The following is a 19,874-nucleotide window of genomic DNA, read 5'->3' as shown; positions in this document are numbered from 1 at the left end:
TGTTCACAATAAAATATTGTAAATAAAAAAATACAACTTTTAACTGTTTTCTTTTTTTTATTCTGTCTTATGCTATTGCTCTGACTGACTGTGAAGCACAACTTAATTGTATTATTATGTGCTATAGAAATTAATTTTGATTTGATTGGATTGGGGTTTATATCTAGATTATACTGTTTTTGTCTCTTGTCACTGGTTACCAGGTGGTTTCAGAATTTAACTGATTTTCCTGTTCAGATTTAAAACATTGCAACAACAGAGGGTTGGTTGAAATGGTTTGGTCCTTAATGAAACCTTGAAAGAGAGGATTTGAAATATACTAGTGGTACATTCATGTAAACTTTTCCTCCTCCTTCTTAACCAGCTATGTGCCTTTTCCATTGCGTGCCTTTGACATGTTTACTGAACGTTGAAGGGTTTTATGGTTAAATTCCCTCTGTCACAGTGACCACCCGAATAGAAATTGTGTTTTTAAATATTCAACAGTATCTTTTTTGTGTACCAATATACCATCTTTTCACTGTGACTTTGCCACCCTTTCTCTTAATCAGTTTATATTAGACATACAGCTCATCGGGATCAGTTATAAAGAAAGTTGTTTTGGCCTCAAATGGTACGTTCTGAGTCAGACTTCTCCTTACCTGCTAGATGTGCACTGTAGTAAGAGCTAGTTACTAACAGTAACTAGCTCTTACTACTGTTTATTGTTTGTACACTAGACTTCTCCTTTTGTTGCCCTGTGGAAATAGATGGCCTGTGAGCTTCATCACTGTGCCTAGCTCATATTTAGTGAAGCCTGACCAACACATATATAATATATGTCAGATATATATATATATCTGACTGCACTCCTTAAAACTGGAAAACAATTAAATAACACTGACAGGTTAAGGTGCTGACCATGAACAGTCCCTTAGTTATCAGCCCTATTCTCTTGTTATTTAGTCAATTCATAAAATGAAAAGCTGTCAAATGAAAATAAATAACTTCCTTATACGTACAATAAATACAATAAATTTGACCAGTTCTTAGCAAATGGTTTCTGTCTAAATATGTCACTATTAATAAGCCACCTAGCTCACTAGATCTATATAAAACCAAGACACTATCAGAACTTTTACTGAGAATCTTTTAGTAACAGAAACTCATTTAATTAACAAACATTAAATTCATTTTCAAATTCATTGATTTCTTTAATTTATGTATACTTATGTATTTATTATTTGATTTATCATGACAAATACACTCTAAAAACCTTTGGTAAATCCACAGGTAAGTTTGGCCTTTTACATGTCTTTCACATAAAATACTGGTTGCAGGAGCTATTACTTCTTAGATATTTTCTGCATTATATGGCTATCTGTAGAGCTAATAAATATTCCTTCTGAATACTCCTTTTCAAAAGTGGCTACTAAGCAATTCAGTATGGCTTTTTATTTATTACTTTTAATAGCTCCCTCTTAATTGATTACATTTACATTCTAAACATTATTTTACGAAAGCAAAGAAACATTAAAATGAATGAGTCATTTTTAAAACATTGATTGATATTTTGCAATATGCATTAAAAGCATCCAACAGATGATTCATATTTTATGAAATCTGTTGAACAGCTTCATTCAAGTGTGTCTTATTCAGCAGACTCACTCTGAAAAAACAAACAAACAGAAAAAAAGAGTTATTTAAAGGTTTTAAGTTATTTGAATCCTCTGAAGACTTTTTTCTGTTTTAACATATCTTGTTTTAATAATTTTTGCTTAACTGCACAAAGCATTACAATGTGTCTCACTTATAATGATGTGCACAATTGTTTTTGGGTTTTTTTTTGGATATTTGGACAGAAGTTGCTACCTTTCCAGTGTCACAGCTCTTGGCTCTCAACTTGTTGACCTGGGACTCAGCAATGTCAGCACGCTCCTGAGCTTCCTCCAGCTCATGCTGAACCTTCCTGAGCCTGGACATGTGAGTGTTTGCCTGCTCCTCCTGTAAAGGATTTACAAAATTCTGACTTAGTTATAGGGGAGTCAATGGGCGTGCGATGAACCAAGCTGAAGGAAATTTGTCATATAATTGTAGTTGACTCACAGCCTACTCAGCCTGTTTCTTGTAAGCCTTAACTGCAGCTTGCTGACCAGATCCTGAAGTCTTGTGATGTTCTTTTTGTCCTCCTCAGTCTAAACAATTAGGGTTGTAAGTGAAAGGGAATGGGCACAATAAATTAGATCATTTTTAGTTAGATAATTAATTACCTCGTAAGTGAGCTCTTTCACTCTCCTCTCATATTTCCGGACTCCTTTAATGGCATCAGCTCCACGTCACTGCTCAGCTTCAAGTTCAACTTCCAGTTCACGCACCTGGAATTTGATAAAAGAATATAATATAATAAAACAATGTAGCTACATTATTATTGCCATGGTAAAGCATAGAAATAAAAGTGTCTTAATTCTACCTCATCATCATCATCATCTTTACTTAAAAAGCACTTTAAAATAACCATAGTTGACGCAAAGTGCTGTACACCAAAACTAAATAATAAAGATACATATATAAATATATATAGATATAAATAAATAACGAATAAAAGAAAACAAGTAAATTAATTAAAGCATAATTAATTTAATTACAAGAAAAACTAAGTCTCGCTGAGGGCAAAAGAACATGTCTACAGAAAGGTAGACTTCGATTGTGAAACTAGTTTTAGTACTGTGTATAGTTTGTACCCTGGACTCCAGTTTCTGGAGCTGCTTCTTGCCACCCTTCATGGCGAGGTTCTCTGCCTCATCCAGACGGTGCTGCAGGTCCTTGACTGTGACCTCCAGGTTCTTCTTCATCCTCTCCAGGTGAGCACTGGTGTCCTGCTCCTTCTTCAGCTCCTCAGCCATCATGGCAGCCTGAAGTGATGAAATATTTCCAAAATTTAAAATCTGTTCTACATTAAAATCGAACTTAACATGAACTGCAAATTAGAGATTTCAGAACCCTGTAATAGTGAAAAACAAAATAGAAGAAAAAAAAATCTCACATCAGTGATAGCCTTTTTGGCCTTCTCCTCAGCATTTCTTGCTTCCTGAACTGCATCATCCACCTCACCCTGAACCTGGACAAGGTCAGCCTCCAGCTTCTTCTTGGTATTCAAAAGACTGGTGTTCTGAATGAAACAAGAAAAATATATTTTGGTTTAAATATTGGATGCTATATCAAGAATCTACATATATAGAATATATCAGAATCGATACACTAATCATCATCATAATATCAACAACAGTATTTATGTTTTTTTATGGTTAGGCATTTATTTAATTATTGGTTTATTTATTTATTAACCTGCAGTTTAATTCTGTATTATATTATGTTTTTGTTCCCTAATCCTTAAGTGTGTTAATTCTGGTTCAGACATGCAAATAATGTATAATGCAAATAATAATAATGTATATATGTATATGTCCAACACGCTCGCTAGCATCAACCAACTCCTGCTCAGCTACTTTGCGTCCTCTCTCTGTCTGCTCCAGAGCGGCTCTCAGCTCCTCAATCTCAGCCACCATCAGACCATTTCTGCGCTCCACCATGGCGACCTGCTCCTTCATGTCTTCCTGTCCTCTGAGAGCTTCATCAAGGTGCAGTTGGGCATCCTGATGAAATAAATCAATCAATAAATAAGTACCTATTCTGTTTCTTTAACAAATGATCAGGAAAAAAGGTCACCTTGAGCTGTCCTTGGACATTCCTCAGTTGTTTCTGGGCCTCAGCAGCCTGTCTGTTGGCATGGCTCAGCTGAATCTCCATCTCATTCAGGTCTCCCTCCATCTTCTTCTTGACTCTCAGGGCATCATTCCTGCTCCTGACCTCAGCATCCAGAGTGCTCTGCATGGAGTCAATTACCCGCTGGCTGTTCCTCTTGATCTGCTCCATCTCCTCATCCTTCTCTGACAGCTTCCTGTCAATCTCACTTTTAACCTGGTTTAGCTCAAGCTGAACACGAAGGATCTTGGCCTCCTCGTGCTCCAGAGTTCCCTTTAAATGATTAAAAGAGTTATGTAAAAAAAATTTTTTATTGCAACATAAACTGGAGAAGGGATACTTTTTAAAATTTGAATACAAACAGTACATTTTTATAAAATACATTACCTCAGCTTCCTCCACAGCTGTCTGAATTTCAGACTTCTCAGTCTCAACAGTCTTCTTGGCATTTTCCAGCTCATGGATGGTCTTTCCTGTCTCACCAATCTGCTCAGTCAGATCTGAGATCTCCTCTACAGAGCAAACACAGCCAAGAGTACTTGGAGCTGATATATGCAAATGTTTTTGCCACAACAAAAGCTGTAAATGACATTAGAACATTAGAATCGTACTTAAACTCAACCCACACATGGGTCTATCATAAATAACCAATATTACCTGCATCTTGCCAGGTGATGATTCCTTCTTAGCTCATGCAATTGTTGCGAAGTACTGGATAACACGTTTGGTGTTGACAGTCTTTCCTGCACCAGATTCTCCACTGGAGACAGTATAAGAGACACATTTTCAAGATTCATCCTCTGTATCAAGTTTTAGAGATAATCATGTGTGCAATACTCTCGTAATCAGAACAGATTGGTTTTCCCGATCTGGAATACAAACATTAAAGAATTTTATCTAACTGCAGCAATAACCTCACATTTAAGGCATCTTTTAGTTTGTATTCACAAACTTTAACAGTAACTACTACTTACCAGTGAGCATGAACTGATAGGCATTGTCAGAGATGGAGAAGATGTGGGGTGGAGCCTCAATCCTCTTCTTTCCTCTGTATGCTGCTACACATGTAGCATCATACACAGGAAGCCACTTGTAGGGATTTTCGACGACGCAGAACAACCCAGAGTAGGTCTGTATCATAGCAGAGAGCATAAGGGTTGCTTACATTTCTCATTTTTCATTTGCATTTTATTTCTTTTAGATAAACCTTCAAATAAAACTTACGTAGATCATCCATGATGCAAAACGCTCTTTGAGGTTAAACAGCACAGATGGCTCGTTAAGGTGTGTCATCATTGCCATGTCCTCCATCTTATCAAACTTTGGAGGGTTCCTGGGGTGGATGTCTTCCTCTTTCACAGTAACTGTCTGAATAGAAAGCAATTTTTAAATAATCAACAGGGTGTTTGTTGTGATATAGCAGACAAATGTTTACATAGACAGGATGACAAATATATAGACGTAAAATGGAAAGAATTTTTACCTACCTTTCCTCCCTCTGTCTCAACAGTGGCTTTACCACCCTCCCTCTTGATAAGTTTACACTTGACATATACTTCATCAGGATCAGTCACAATGAAGGCCGTCTTGGCATCAAATGGGGTGTTTTGAGCTTCAATCCTCTCCTTTTCTGGCTTCCGGAGGCAAATGGCTGCCGGGCCATACTGCTCCATCTCCGCGTCTGTGCTCATGTTGGCACTTTACTGGAGACTGAAAATATGACATAAATTGAAACAATGTGACTATTTATGAGTTCTTGAAATTTTCTTAAGCAGATATCTTCTATCATGAAAATGTCATTTACATCGAACCACGTACCTCACTGGACCCCAACTGAAAACTAATAGTATCCTGTGTAAAGATGCTGCAATCTAAAGAAATGCCAAAATTAAGTTGCTTTGCTCCTTTGTGTCTAATATTTCAACCATCATATTTCAGTAAAAATATTTATTCATTCAGTTGACTGACCAAAGTGCCACTACACTCAAACAGCAGCAACATATTTAACAGGAATGTCTAAACCGTTAAAATATGGTAACCAGTGAATACTTGACCACACTCACCTGTGTCACATGCCTGTCAGCTGGATTGGGTTTCCAGAGTTGCTGCTCGAGTGTGTCTGCTCAGCACAGCTTTTCACTTTATTAATCCTTTATTTATCCAGGTAAAAAATCTCATTGAGATTAAAAATCTCATTTCCAAGAGAGACCTGGCATCATAGCAACAAAAGTCACATACCACATAGGTATATAACATTTAAAACAAATACAATATCCCATACAAACATGTGTAAAATATACAATAACAGATCAAATACAAAAAGAGTACATTAAAAACAATCACACTGAGTAAAAGAGCTGTTCTCTCGTTCCTTTAAGACAGACTTAAACTCTCCCAAGGTAACCAATTCTGATAATTTCAGTTCCTTCTGCAGATTATTCCAGGAAGCAGGGGCAGCGTATTTAAAAGCCCTTTTCCCCCATTCTGTTCTGATTTTTGGGACAATCAAGTGTATGATTTTGTTCGAACGAAGGTTGTATTGGTTGTGGTTTTTACACATATAAACACATAAATAAGATGGAACCAGCCCAAGGAGAGATTTATAGATAAAAATCAACCAATGGGAGAGTCTACGAATATGCAAAGATGGACATTTAGCAGCAGCATACAGAGAACAATGATGTACACGACTTCCATAGCCAGTAATAAAACGTAAAGCACAATGGTACACAGTAGCCAACCTCTTTAGGTAGTGGGCAGGTGCATTCATAAAAAGCAGGTCACCATAATCCAATAAAGGTAAAAAGGTTGAACGAATCAAATGTTTTCTCACTTGGAGGGAGAAACAGGATTGGTTTCTAAAAAGTAACCTAGTTTTAGTTTTAACTTCGACACAAGCCTTTGAATGTGAGTCTTAAATGACAAATTCTGATCTATAATGATCCCTAGATACTTGTAAGATGTGACCATTTCAATTTCAGATCCTTGAATTGTTTTAATCTTAGGAGACGTAGCTAACAACTCTTTGCCATTTGAGAATAACATAAACTTGGATTTCTCTGGATTTAACACCAACTTAAGTTGAGTTAAATGGGACTGAACGACATCAAAGGCAGACTGCAGAAATTGCAGGGTTTGTGCTACTGAAGGGGATGAACAATAAATAATTGTATCATCTGCATAAAGATGAAATGCTGCATTTGACAAATTATCACAAAGGTTGTTTATGTAAAGAGAAAATAGCAATGGTCCTAATATGGAGCCCTGCGGAACTCCTTTGGATACTGGGAGAAAAGAGGAAGAAGACCCAGCAGCACGGACACACTGTTTTCTTGCTGACAAGTAATTTGAAAACCAACTTACAGCATTTACAGATAGACCAATATTGTTTAGTCTATTTAATAAAATAGCATGGTCAACTGTATCAAAAGCCTTTGACAAGTCAAGAAAAAGAGCCGCACAGTATTTTTTGCAGTCCATTGAATCAACAATGTCATTAACCACTTTAATAGCAGCAGTTATTGTGCTGTGTTGTTTTCTGAATCCTGACTGATGTTGGGAAAGAACTGAATTTTTGTCCAAAAAATCTTTCAGTTGTTCACTAATGAACTTTTCTAGAACTTTTGCTAGAACACACAATTTAGATATGGGCCTGTAGTTATTAACATCTGAAGGATCACCTCTTTTCAGCAAAGGGAGAACACAGGCAGATTTCTGTATTACAGGGATCTCACTGTTCGAGAGGCTAAGATTAAAAATGTAAGTTAGTGGTTCTGCTATAAAATCTGCAGCCAACTTAAGAAAATAGGGATCAAGTTGATCTGTTCCTCTGGACCTCAAAAACATTTAGCGGAGAAAAACTGAAGGGTTGGACCACAGATTCAGTTTGAGCGGTTGCAGAGAGAGCCTCTTGTTGATTAAGCTGTTTTAAATCTGGATATAAAGATTCAAATAGAGATCCTGAAGAAACAAAATGCTCATTAAAGCAGTTTAGAATGTCGCATTTCTCTGTTAAAGTACAGGAGTCTTTTACAACAAAAGTTGGCATCTCATTTGTAATTATGTCCCCATAAGAAGATTTTATTATTTTCCAGAATTTTTTAGGATCGTTCAAATGTTTAGTAGTATTTGAAAGATAGAATTCTGATTTGGCCTTTTTAATTAAGGAAGTTGAACGGTTTCTAAGCTGTCTAAAAATCAGCCAATCCGCTTCGGATTTAGTTTTTCTGGCCTTAGCCCAGGCAGCATCCCTTTTTTTGAGTAGACTAGAGAGCTGAAGAGAAAATCAAGGGTTGTTTCTGCATTTTACTCTAAATTTGCGGATAGGGGCATGTTTATTTGTAATTTTGATAAAAGTATCATAAAAATAATTCCATGCCAGCTCAAGATCAGTTATCAGGTAGATTCTACTCCAGTTATAGTCCCATAAATCATGAAAGAAAGCTTGCTCACAGAAATGCTTAAAATCTCGTTTAAAAGCTATCTGTGGCCTTGATTTTGGGAGCTTCGATTGCCTGACTACTAGGGCTGCCACAAACGATTATTTTGATAGTCGACTAGTCACCGATTATTTTTGCGATTAGTCGACTAATCAGATCATCATCCATTAGACGTAAAACTACAGCTTATTGCACCAGCAGCATCTGCTCTTATATAACTATCATTAGCTTACAGCTTTAAGTGTTTAAGGTCTGTGCTAACTAAAAATAAAGACAAGATGATAGTTTATTGAATTTTAATGAAATTTGCAGATTGTTTCGGTGAAGATTAATAAACTCCTTGCTATCTAAAATATAACAGGACACTGGAGTATATTCTGGAGCATCTCACACTTCTGATAATCAGCTGTCTGCTTGACGTTTATTCAGCTGTGTAAAAACTATAACTTTAATCTCAGACAAACTGATTTACTCAGGAACAAATAAAATACTTAAAAAAAAAAGCCAAACAATAACATTTTAAGTTATCTAAGTGACTCATATATATTTAACCTGAGTAGCGAAAGACGGCGGTGGGTTTGAAAACGATTTGCGGGGAGTCCGGTGTTCTCACGGCGCTAGTGAGCCTAGCCCCCGGCTCGCTAACGAGCTAGTGGGTAACAGATGTCTCCGAAAACGTCGGAGCGCTTTTGAAAATATGTGGTGTCCTGATAAACTGAGCAGATATTTGAGGTTTACACAGCTACATTCTCGCCTGAAAATATGTTAAACGTTTATTTTGTGACCCAGAAAGAATAATAAGAGTAACATTAAAACTAACTAGCTGCCGCCATTGTTGGAAACTGCGCTGGGCTGCGCTATGAATTCTGGGACACAGCTGCTTCTTCTTCTTCTTCTTCGGGGTTTAACGGTAGCTGACATCCTTGTACATGCAATGCTGCCATCTTCTGTTTCAGTCCGTTATTATACTCTTAAATCCTGCCACTTATTCCTGCGTCTTTTGTGATCGTACAAAGTTTCAAACGACGCGTCGACTATTAAATCAGTCGTCGACGATTTTGATAGTCGACGTAATCGTGACTAGTCGACAAATCGTGGCAGCCCTACTGACTACAGCTACCACACAGTGGTCACTGATATCATTTGCGAAAACCCCAGTGTGAGAATATTTATACGGCATATTAGTTAAAAATAAATCAATAAGTGATGACTTTTCTGGGCATTTAAGATTTGGACGAGTTGTGCTGTAAATTAGTTGTGTGAGATTATATGAATCACACATGGATTTAAAACTGTCTGAGGCAGAGGACAACCAGTCCCAGTTGAAATCTCCAGCCAGCACAATTTCATTAAAATCTAAAGTAGATCGTTTTTCACTAAGTGAAACTAAAGCCTCACTACTAGCTGAGGGGGGGTCTATAACAGCCCACAATGGTAATAAAATAGCCCTTGAAAAGTTGGAGTTTGAGGGCAAGAAGTTCAAACTGCTTACAAACAGATACCGATGAATCGACAGTAACATGGAATTTGCTTTTTACATAAATTGCAACACCGCCACCCTTTCTGGGGCGGTCGCAACGGAAAAGATTATAGCCCGTTATTGCAATGTCTTTGTCAGTAATTGATTTAGTAAGCCAGGTTTCTGATAATATAAGAATATCAGTATCTAACTCTTTCATCCAAATTTTCACAAAATCAAGTTTGGGAAGAAGACTTCTGACATTTAAATGAGTGATACCAAGACCTGTTCAAGTTTTGAAATCACAAGGAGTACTTAAGCATTTGCAGTCTGGACCGGGATTAGGTTGCACATTTCCAGATAAAAGAAGCAGAAGAACAATAAAACATTTTCTTTTCACAGATTTTTCTTGTAGGATTACAGACTGATTTCTCTTAGTGCCCGATCTCTTTGGGGGGTGAGAAGATTGGGAAATAAACCAGTAATATGGAATGAATAAATAAGTTAAATCAGTTGAAATGAGATCTCTGCTGATAATCACGTTTGAGAAACTTCTAAAAGATGTAAAATCCCACCTTGTTCCCTTTGAGAGGAGTAAGAAGTATGGTGTCTCTTGCTCCACAGACTGTTCCTGCACCTCATGTAGACAAAAAGCGGTCTTCATTACAGGGTGGTTCTGGGACTTTGTTACTTGACAGTTATCGACTCATTGCTGACACCATGAGTACTTATTAAAATACCTCTATGTTACTTTATGATTGACAGAATAGTTGTGATTTTTGATTATGTTCTGTTAAACATGAGACAAAAAAAAATGCCAAAAATATTTTTTAAACATAATTTTATAGTCAATTTCTCTATAATAAAGAAGATAAAATACTGTTGGATCTAAAAAACAAATATTAATTAAAAATTTCTCAACTTTACATATTCTAATTAAGTACTGGTAAGTCAATCTGTATAGAACTGTATTCGACTATATTATACATTCAGATATATATTATTAATGCATTTTCTTATAATGTTATTTTACTTTTAACACATCATTTTTAACTGATTTGTAAATACAGTATTTACTACTCTTATTATGTTCACAGTTTATTCAATACTACATAGCAAGAGTGCACAGCATGGATTTGTGAAGTGTCTGCTCCAATAAATCCAGAGAAGTACTTGGGGATCAGATTTCAGTTGACACATTTTATGATAGGCAGTTGCATCAATTTAATTTTGATATGACAGCCAGGACTGAGTGCTAATGTTGGGGAAGCGTCAGAATGTCACTGGTGTATAGTTGCACAGTATACATGTCTCTGGTATCTGATACTAATTTCATACTGCTGTACTTTCCATAAAAGTTAAAAGAGCAACACATGATTCCTGGAAACGTAATACAAGAAAAGTTGACACCTCAGGTAAGGCCTTAAATAACAGCTGCACAAATAAGATTTAAAATGAGTGTTTTTCACTTATGATTGTTGAAAAATGACAATTTTGGTACAAGAACATAGTATTAGTTTCTATTTAAAATGTTTATATTCAACTTTTACTGAATGAGCAGAGATGAAAAAGTATCTTGACGTTTGGAATAATTTCCAGTGTCCTCTCAGATTACGTGCTGAAACTGTTGACAGGTGTGGTTTATCATTTACCATCTTAACAGAGGATTACAAGTCATTGCTGTAGTCAAAAATAACAACAGCTAAGGGACAGAGTGAGGATACCACTCTTGCACTGAGAGGACATTTGTCCGACATATCCAGAGAAGCAGGTGAATTTTGTGTTTTTATGTTATTTAATTTCCATAGTTTGATAGAAAATCTGTCAACTTATTTGTTTTGAATTCCCCTATGAAGTTTCACACAAAAGTAGGGCATTTTAGTCACAAAAACTGACTGTTGCTTGACATTTTCAGAAGTGGAAATCAAAATGAAACCTTGACTAAAGTTGAAAAATTAAAACTTTAATTCTCCAACTGTACAATATTACAAAAGTTCAACAAATTTCTGATATCGCTTATTATTGGCTATTATTTTACATAATGTAAAGCATACATAAAACAAGATAAAGTCTTTTATGCTCTTCCTGTCTATTTAGTTTACTTTAAGGTGTGATTCACACTTAAATAGCTTGAATATACTGAATGCAATGTTTGATGGAGGGCATAGAATTTTCAGTTGTTTAGGATATTATGTTTTGGCACTGGAAGTTGCCTCAAAGGCTACTTTGCTCTCTTAAAGTGATTAAAATCTCCTTTGGATTAGAATATCAGTTTTGCAAGTATAATATATTGCCCTACACAGTTTGGATTGAGTTAAACAAATCATGGAAATTACCCAATTTTTGGGGTATTTTTGGTGGTTTATTTTTAAAAGACATTTTTGAACTAATTCCTACTGGTCGCTCTATATCAATTTACTTCTCAGGCTTGAAATATATTCCAGTATGCAGTGAAGGAAGAGGATAATTTCTTTCAATGCAAAGGATGTACATGGTCTGCAGCAGTTCTTAGGTATATGTCAAAGTAAAATCCGCAGATGTTACATGGCATGATCAAACTCTTGGCTCTTAGCTTATTGACCTGGGACTCAGCAATGTCATTGCACTCTTGAGCTTCTTCCAGCTCATGCTGAACCTTTCTCAGCCTGGGTAGGTAGATGTTGGCATGTTCCTCTTGTAGTTGATGGGAATTAAAATGAGGGCACCCTCATTTATATATTAGTTAATTTAACTTCAGTTTAATTTAATATTTACTTTTCATATTTCTGCATTCTCTCTCAGGTAGTTGTACAGAATAGTATACAGTAGCTTTGTTTTGAGGAGCACTGTAAAAAGGATTTTAATATATTATTGTAAGTGTTAAAAACAATCAAACCTGAGGGAAGCAGTCTGACACGGTCACTAGCACCAACCAACTCCTGTCCAGCAACTCCTAATCCTCTCTCTGTCTGCTCCAGAGCGGCTCTCAGCTCCTCAATTTCAGCCATCATGAGACCATTTCTGCGCTCCACCATGGTGACCTGCTCCTTCATGTCTTCCTGTCCTCTGAAAGGATCATCCAGGTGTAGCTGGGAATACTGATAAAGTATTTCAGACTTCTCAGTCTCAACAGTCTTCTTGGCCTTTTCCAGCTCATGGATGCTCTGTCCAGTCTCACCAATCTGCTAAGTCAGATCTGAGATCTTCTCTAAAGAGCAAACACAGCCAAGAGTTAGAGTACTTGGAGCTGACATATGCAAATGTTTTTGCTACAACAAAAGCAAGATAAGCATACGCTGCAAGTTCTTGTTCTCTCTCTTCATGGTCTCAAGATGATCCAGAGCCTCTTCATATGAGTTCTTCATCTTGAACAACTCAGTGCAGAGAGAACGAGCCTCCTTTTGGGCTCCTTCCAGCTCTGCCTGGCTCTCCTCATACTTCTGCTTCCATTCTGCCAGGACCTAGGTTTATATAGGTTAATTAGTTAGTTGTTATTATTGGTGTATGCCTATTCTGATGATATTGGTTATGTTTAAATCTTTACTTTATCAAAGTTCCTTTGCTTCTTGTCAAGGTTGGCAGCCAGGGCTTTAGCTCTCTTCACATCAATCATGAGGTCCTCCACCTCACCCTGCAGCCTCTGCTTGGTCTTCTCCAGTGAGGCACACTTGGAGTTCACAGCCTCAATGGATTCCTCAGCCTCCTGCAGGCGCTGGGCAATCTGCAACACTGTCAGCCTGCTTCTTGCGGAGAGCAATTTCTGAAACTCAGCTTCTCGCTTTGTGTTAAACTCAATCTGAGCAGCTGTTGCTCCACCAGCTTCATTGAGCCTCTTGCTGATCTCTTCAAGCTCCCTGGAGAGGTCGGCTCTCTGCTTCTCTATCTTAGCCTGAGCCGCCCTCTCAGCCTCAATCTCCTCTTCAATATGAGCCTAGTTTGAAGTTTTATATTAACAGAGCTTGTCAATGGGAACTTATATTGTAATTGTTTTTCATAAGAATGAATAATATTCATTATGAACGCTGTTCATTAGTTTTACCTTAAGTTACCTAAAGAATCTTGCTGAGAAGCTGGCTTAATTCCTTAAGCCAGCTTCTCCATCAAGTTTTTCCTTGATGGAGAAACCAATAGAGATTTTATAAGGTAAGTGTCCTCATAAATAGTGAGTACATCAGTAATGTCTACAGTATACCCAGTGGTAAATTAGAATAGTGCACTACATGGTTTGTGAATTATTTATTGCAATCAATCTTGATATTAACTTGACAGTGATATTAAGTTGAAAGAGTTTATACTAAACTCTAAGCTCAAGTCATTTTGACATTATAGCCAGTACTGAGTTTTAAATTCGGAGAAGTCTTGAAATGCCACTGGTGTACTATTACAGGACATAAACACCTCAGCTATCTGAAATAAAATTCAGAGCAAGACTTTGTATTAATGCCAGACAAGTGTTATATATCTCTACTAGGAATAGAGTTTAAGAAGGACTGCCAGCTCAGATAATTCAATACTAGAAAATTGTTTGTTATAAAAAAAATGTTAATGTCTTTCTGCAAGGAAAAAATAATCATACAGTTTTTAAATTTTAATTTAGATGTACTGAGTAAGTGATAAATGATGAATGGAAGGAAAAGTCTGGGATCATAGCCAGAATTACCTTTCATTGCCAAGTTTTGCACAGACTTGTCTTAATGTCTGCTATCTTACCAGCAGGTCACGAGGTGCTACCATGGTCAAAAATAAATCCAGCAAAGAGAAGAAGCTGTGACTTGTCTTTTGCATAAGTGAAGGATATATTATAGGACAATATTCAGATATGTTGTTAAGACCATGTCCTAACCTGTAAGAGATTTGTCATCTTAAATAGTCTGTTTAATTTCCAAATGTATTTTCCTAAAAAAGCACATGTTTAAAAGTAAGATAAGTTCATTGTAAAATGTTGAGTAAAATAACATATTGTGCATGTTCACTGTGATCCAAGAGTTTGCTAGAATAGCAAGAAAAATGCAGAGTAGACACAAAGACAACAAAACAACCAAAACAGGGAAATTACTTATTTCCTCTGCTTCTTTTAGCTGTGGTATTTTAGAGGAACACATTACAGACAATGCAGTCTAATGTTTTAGTGTCTTGCTAGGTGTACAGTAGCAAGTGTTTAACCTTACTGAATTTTTGAAATTCTACGATACTGTTACTGTAGTACTGTTTTAATGAGCACAGATGAGTCACTTTGGCCTGCACTTCTGGAGAGACACAGTGACATTTCTCTAGAAAGATCTAGCCACTTAAGCTTCCTTAGGAAACACAGTATAAATGGCTACTCATTTGCCTCTATGCTCACAATTTACTTTTGACTATATTCCATTTTTTTTTCTTTAGAAAATTTCTGTATTTGCAAATCCAGACATTAGGTGTCTCTGATACCTTCAACATTCACAAAGCCTTAAACTCTATGGAGAAAAAGCGAAGAGTGACATAAATAGGAGGTTATTGTCATCAAGTACTCTGCCAAAATAAAAGGTCTGAGGACAAGTAATGACCTGTATGAGAATGACTATTGGTATTTTGGAGACATGCAACCACTCCCCACGTAACGTTAACCTGTATGCCATTTTAGATATATAACAATTATGGTGAAAGTGTAGGATTGAGTGAATAATACCTTGGTCATACAGCCCTAGAGGCTAGTGGTAACCACCTGTCACTTAAGTAGTTGGTCTATTCCCCAACCAGTTGGCAAAAACCTTGTGTTTGCTTTGGCCACTAGCATATTTCTGCTGTAGCAATTTGAATCGAAGTGATGGATGTATCCAAAAACACTGTCTACTCTCCGAGTTGTACTGAACCTGCCAAAAGTGTAACATAAACTAGAAATGGAGGCAGTTGGCTTCAGAGTTATAGTGGCACTTTATGAAAAATTTTGGCTGAGGTGCAGCTTTTACTTTGAAGGCAAACCTTCTCCATTTCCAGTTTCCATCACTCTTTCTAGTATTTCTACTGCTGGGCCAGTAGTTAGGAAGTATTCAAAGCATTTTTATCTGAAGAAGTACAGCTAACTGTGGAAATCTGCTAGCAACCAGTGCAATAACTGGGAGGTTTTTGGTACAGAATCTTCTTTGATAATTTCACCTAGTTAAGCAACAACCTCACAAAGTGGCTAGAGAAGAAATAATTTATGAACCTTTTTAAAATAAATAAATAAATTTTAGATAAATGTGTGATTGAGTAAAGTGTGTGTCATGTCATGTGAGAAACCTCTGTAAATGTTAGACATAATTTAATGAAAGCTGTTGTTGAGTGCAAGGTAAGAGACAGGCATTTTCAGATCAGCAGGTTGGCACGCTAGAAAAAGATCACACCATATAGCTAAGGATACAGCAACAAGTGAAGCACTGCAGTTTTATACTACAGGCAAGTGTAAATGGGAACAAGGCAAGCAAGCGACCTCAAAAGTAACCTCTATTCCCTGTAGTTTAAATGTCAGTGCTTTTCTATAATTATGCCTTTGAGACATTCTTATTTACAAAATCCAATGCTGCCCATTTTATCATTATGGGGAGCAATCCTGTTGTACATCCCACCATTGCTGGGACACTATTCTGTTATGTTGCTGAAGTGAAGTTTAATCTCCAAACACTTTATTAAAGTTTATGGATTTGGTTTGTTGTAAAACTGTGTTTCAATAAAATATGCTGTTCTTTCTCTTTCTCCACTGTAATAACCTAGAGTAATATTAAAAATGCATGTTAGTTGCATCCAATCTTCATTAGCATTTTTATTGAATATAACTATAGACTTTGGTCTAACTTGACAAGGTGTCAAAAAACAAATATATACCCATTTCAATTATTTATTTTTACCAGTGAAACCAATATAACATCTCCACATTCACAAATATACATTTCTGACATTCAAAAACAAAACAAAAACAAATCAGCGACCAATATAGCCACCTATCTTTGCAAGGACACTCAAAAGCCTGCCATCCATGGATTCTGTCAGTATTTTGATCTGTTCACCATCAACATTGCGTGCAGCAGCAACCACAGCCTCCCAGACACTGTTCAGAGAGGTGTACTGTTTTCCCTCCTTGTAAATCTCACATTTGATGATGGACCACAGGTTCAAATGGGGTTCAGATCAGGTGAACAAGGAGGCCATGTCATTAGTTTTTCTTCTTTTATACCCTTTCTTGCCAGCCACGCTGTGGAGTACTTGGACGCGTGTGATGGAGCATTGTCCTGCATGAAAATCATGTTTTTCTTGAAGGATGCAGACTTCTTCCTGTACCACTGCTTGAAGAAGGTGTCTTCCAGAAACTGGCAGTAGGACTGGAAGTTGAGCTTGACTCCATCCTCAACCCGAAAAGGCCCCACAAGCTCATCTTTGATGATACCAGCCCAAACCAGTACTCCACCTCCACCTTGCTGGCGTCTGAGTCGGACTGGAGCTCTCTGCCCTTTACCAATCCAGCCAGGGGCCCATCCATCTGGCCCATCAAGACTCACTCTCATTTCATCAGTCCATAAAACTTTAGAAAAACCAGTCTTGAGATATTTCTTGGCCCAGTCTTGACGTTTCAGCTTGTGTGTCTTGTTCGGTGGTGGTCGTCTTTCAGCCTTTCTTACCTTGGCCATGTCTCTGAGTATTGCACACCTTGTGCTTTTGGGCACTCCAGTGATGTTGCAGCTCTGAAATATGGCCAAACTGGTGGCAAGTGGCATCTTGGCAGCTGCACGCTTGACTTTTCTCAGTTCATGGGCAGTTATTTTGCGCCTTGGTTTTTCCACATGCTTCTTGCGACCCTGTTGACTATTTTGAATGAAACGCTTGATTGTTCGGTGATCATGCTTCAGAGGTTTTGCAATTTTGAGACTGCTGCATCCCTCTGCAAGATATCTCACTATTTTTGACTTTTCTGAGCCTGTCAAGTCCTTCTTTTGACCCATTTTGCCAAAGGAAAGGACGTTGCCTAATAATTATGCACACCTGATATAGGGTGTTGATGTCATTAGACCACACCCCTTCTCATTACAGAGATGCACATCACCTAATATGCTTAATTGGTAGTAGGCTTTCGAGCCTATACAGCTTGGAGTAAGACAACATGCATGAAGAGGATGAAGTGGACAAAATACTCATTTGCCTAATAATTCTGCACTCCCTGTATATGATACTGAAAGTATTTCTTTAATATTGAATTATTATCTTATTTGTTTAAATGATATGACAGTGGGAATTAATTGTCATTCTAAATGGACATTTTGCTTATTATAGAGCATTTATGTTTAAATAATCTTAGGTTATGTAAGATATGGTTTCTTTAGTAAAGCTAACCTTGCTAGCACTGATACTGAAAGCTAGGATGAATGTTAAGCAGAGGTGCTGTCCTCATTTGCTAAATGTCCTGTAAGTATAAATGATGATTCTTCTGTTGAATATTATATTTTCCAATGTGAATTTTGTAAAAAAAATTATACTGATTAAATGTAATGAAGTCACAGGAAAGAGTTTATTGAATTAATACATTGCAAACAGACAATTTAGCAGCTGTTTCATATTTTATGAACGCTGACAAAAGGTTCCAAATAGATGTCTCTTACTCAGCACTTTCACCCTAGAAAAAAAATCATAAAAAAAAATCCAATTATTCAACACATATTAACATTTTACAGGTTATCCCACATGAGATTGCAGAAGGACATAAACTAAATTCTATCAGTGTATACAAAATTAATAATAATAATATAATATAAAAGATAATCTATCTAAAGACAACTAATTTAAAATGGGATTAGATGAATTACCTTTCCAGCATCACGGCTCTTGGCTCTCAGTTTGTTGACCTGAGATTCAGCAATGTCAGCACGTTCCTGAGCTTCCTCCATCTCATGCTGGACCTTTCTCAGTCTGGACATGTGGGTGTTGGCCTGTTCTTCCTGTTCAGTATTAAAGTATGTTGGATTGTTAAAGAAATATCTGATCATTCATGAGAGCTATATTTACATAATTAATCATCCTTCAATATTTAAGGTCACAGAACATTTCACTCACAGCCTCCTCAGCCTGTCTCTTGTAAGCCTTGACTTTGAGCTGTAGCTTGTCCACCAGATCCTGAAGTCTGACCAAATTCTTCTTGTCCTCCTCAGTCTGTATATATAGCAAACTGTTATTTAGAACTGGAGAAGAAACAATTTAGGAAATTATGAATTTCTAGGTAAATGTGTAATCACCTGGTAGGTGAGCTCCTTCACTCTCCTCTCATATTTGCGGACTCCTTTAACAGCATCAGCTCCACGTCTCTGCTCAGCTTCAACTTCAGCTTCCAGTTCACGGACCTTTAATGCCATTATAAATAATCAGCTTTTAATAAATATTAAGAGTACAGAGAAGAAAATGGGTGGAGAACATGTGATGGAATCAAAGTGTTTTTTCTTTTTAAATATTTGAATAATAGTTCGAGAACAACATACCCTGGACTCCAGTTTCTGGAGCTGCTTCTTGCCACCCTTCATGGCGAGGCTCTCTGCCTCATCCAGACGGTGCTGCAGGTCCTTGACTGTGACCTCCAGGTTCTTCTTCATCCTCTCCAGGTGAGCACTGGTGTCCTGCTCCTTCTTCAGCTCCTCAGCCATCATGGCAGCCTAAAATATGGGTGGTATTGGAATTATTGATCAAGCATGAACAAGAATTTTGAAAAGAAAAGAAGGCTTGTAAAGTACTAACTTCCATCAGTGATAGCCTTTTTGGCCTTCTCCTCAGCATTTCTTGCTTCCTGAACGGCATCATCCACCTCACCCTGAACCTGGACAAGGTCAGCCTCCAGCTTCTTCTTGGTGTTCAAAAGACTTCCTCAGTTGTTTCTGGGCCTCAGCAGCCTGTCTGTTGGCATGGCTCAGCTGAATCTCCATCTCATTCAGGTCTCCCTCCATCTTCTTCTTGACTCTCAGGGCATCATTCCTGCTCCTGACCTCAGCATCCAGAGTGCTCTGCATGGAGTCAATCACCCTCTGTCATGGTCCGCGGCCCGGCGTCCGAGGTGCTGATGGGATGCCCACTCCCGTGGGCGTGGCTGCTAACTCCACACCTGCATCCCATCCCGGGCGATCACCAGGTGGACTATTTAATCCTGCCCAGCCTGCTGCTCCACGCCAGTCCGTAGTCGTCCTTCAGCGATCGCAGCTCGGCGTGTTTGAGCTACCAGCCTGTCCACCTGCCTGTCCGGAATTTGGATCAAAATCAGCCCCAGCCGC

At 37.6% G+C, this 19,874-nt stretch overlaps 1 pseudogene; it reads right to left on the bottom strand.

Annotated features, from left to right (window-relative positions):
• Positions 1–1,608: 1,608 nt before the first annotated feature.
• Positions 1,609–19,616, bottom strand: LOC113021528 (myosin heavy chain, fast skeletal muscle-like; annotated as a pseudogene).
• Positions 19,617–19,874: the final 258 nt, after the last annotated feature.

This window comes from Astatotilapia calliptera, chromosome 4, assembly GCF_900246225.1.
Source record: "Astatotilapia calliptera chromosome 4, fAstCal1.2, whole genome shotgun sequence".
In the NCBI taxonomy this organism is placed as follows: domain Eukaryota; kingdom Metazoa; phylum Chordata; class Actinopteri; order Cichliformes; family Cichlidae; genus Astatotilapia; species Astatotilapia calliptera.
Note: the sequence above shows the minus strand (reverse complement) of the source record. Positions and strands in the feature narration are given on the sequence as shown.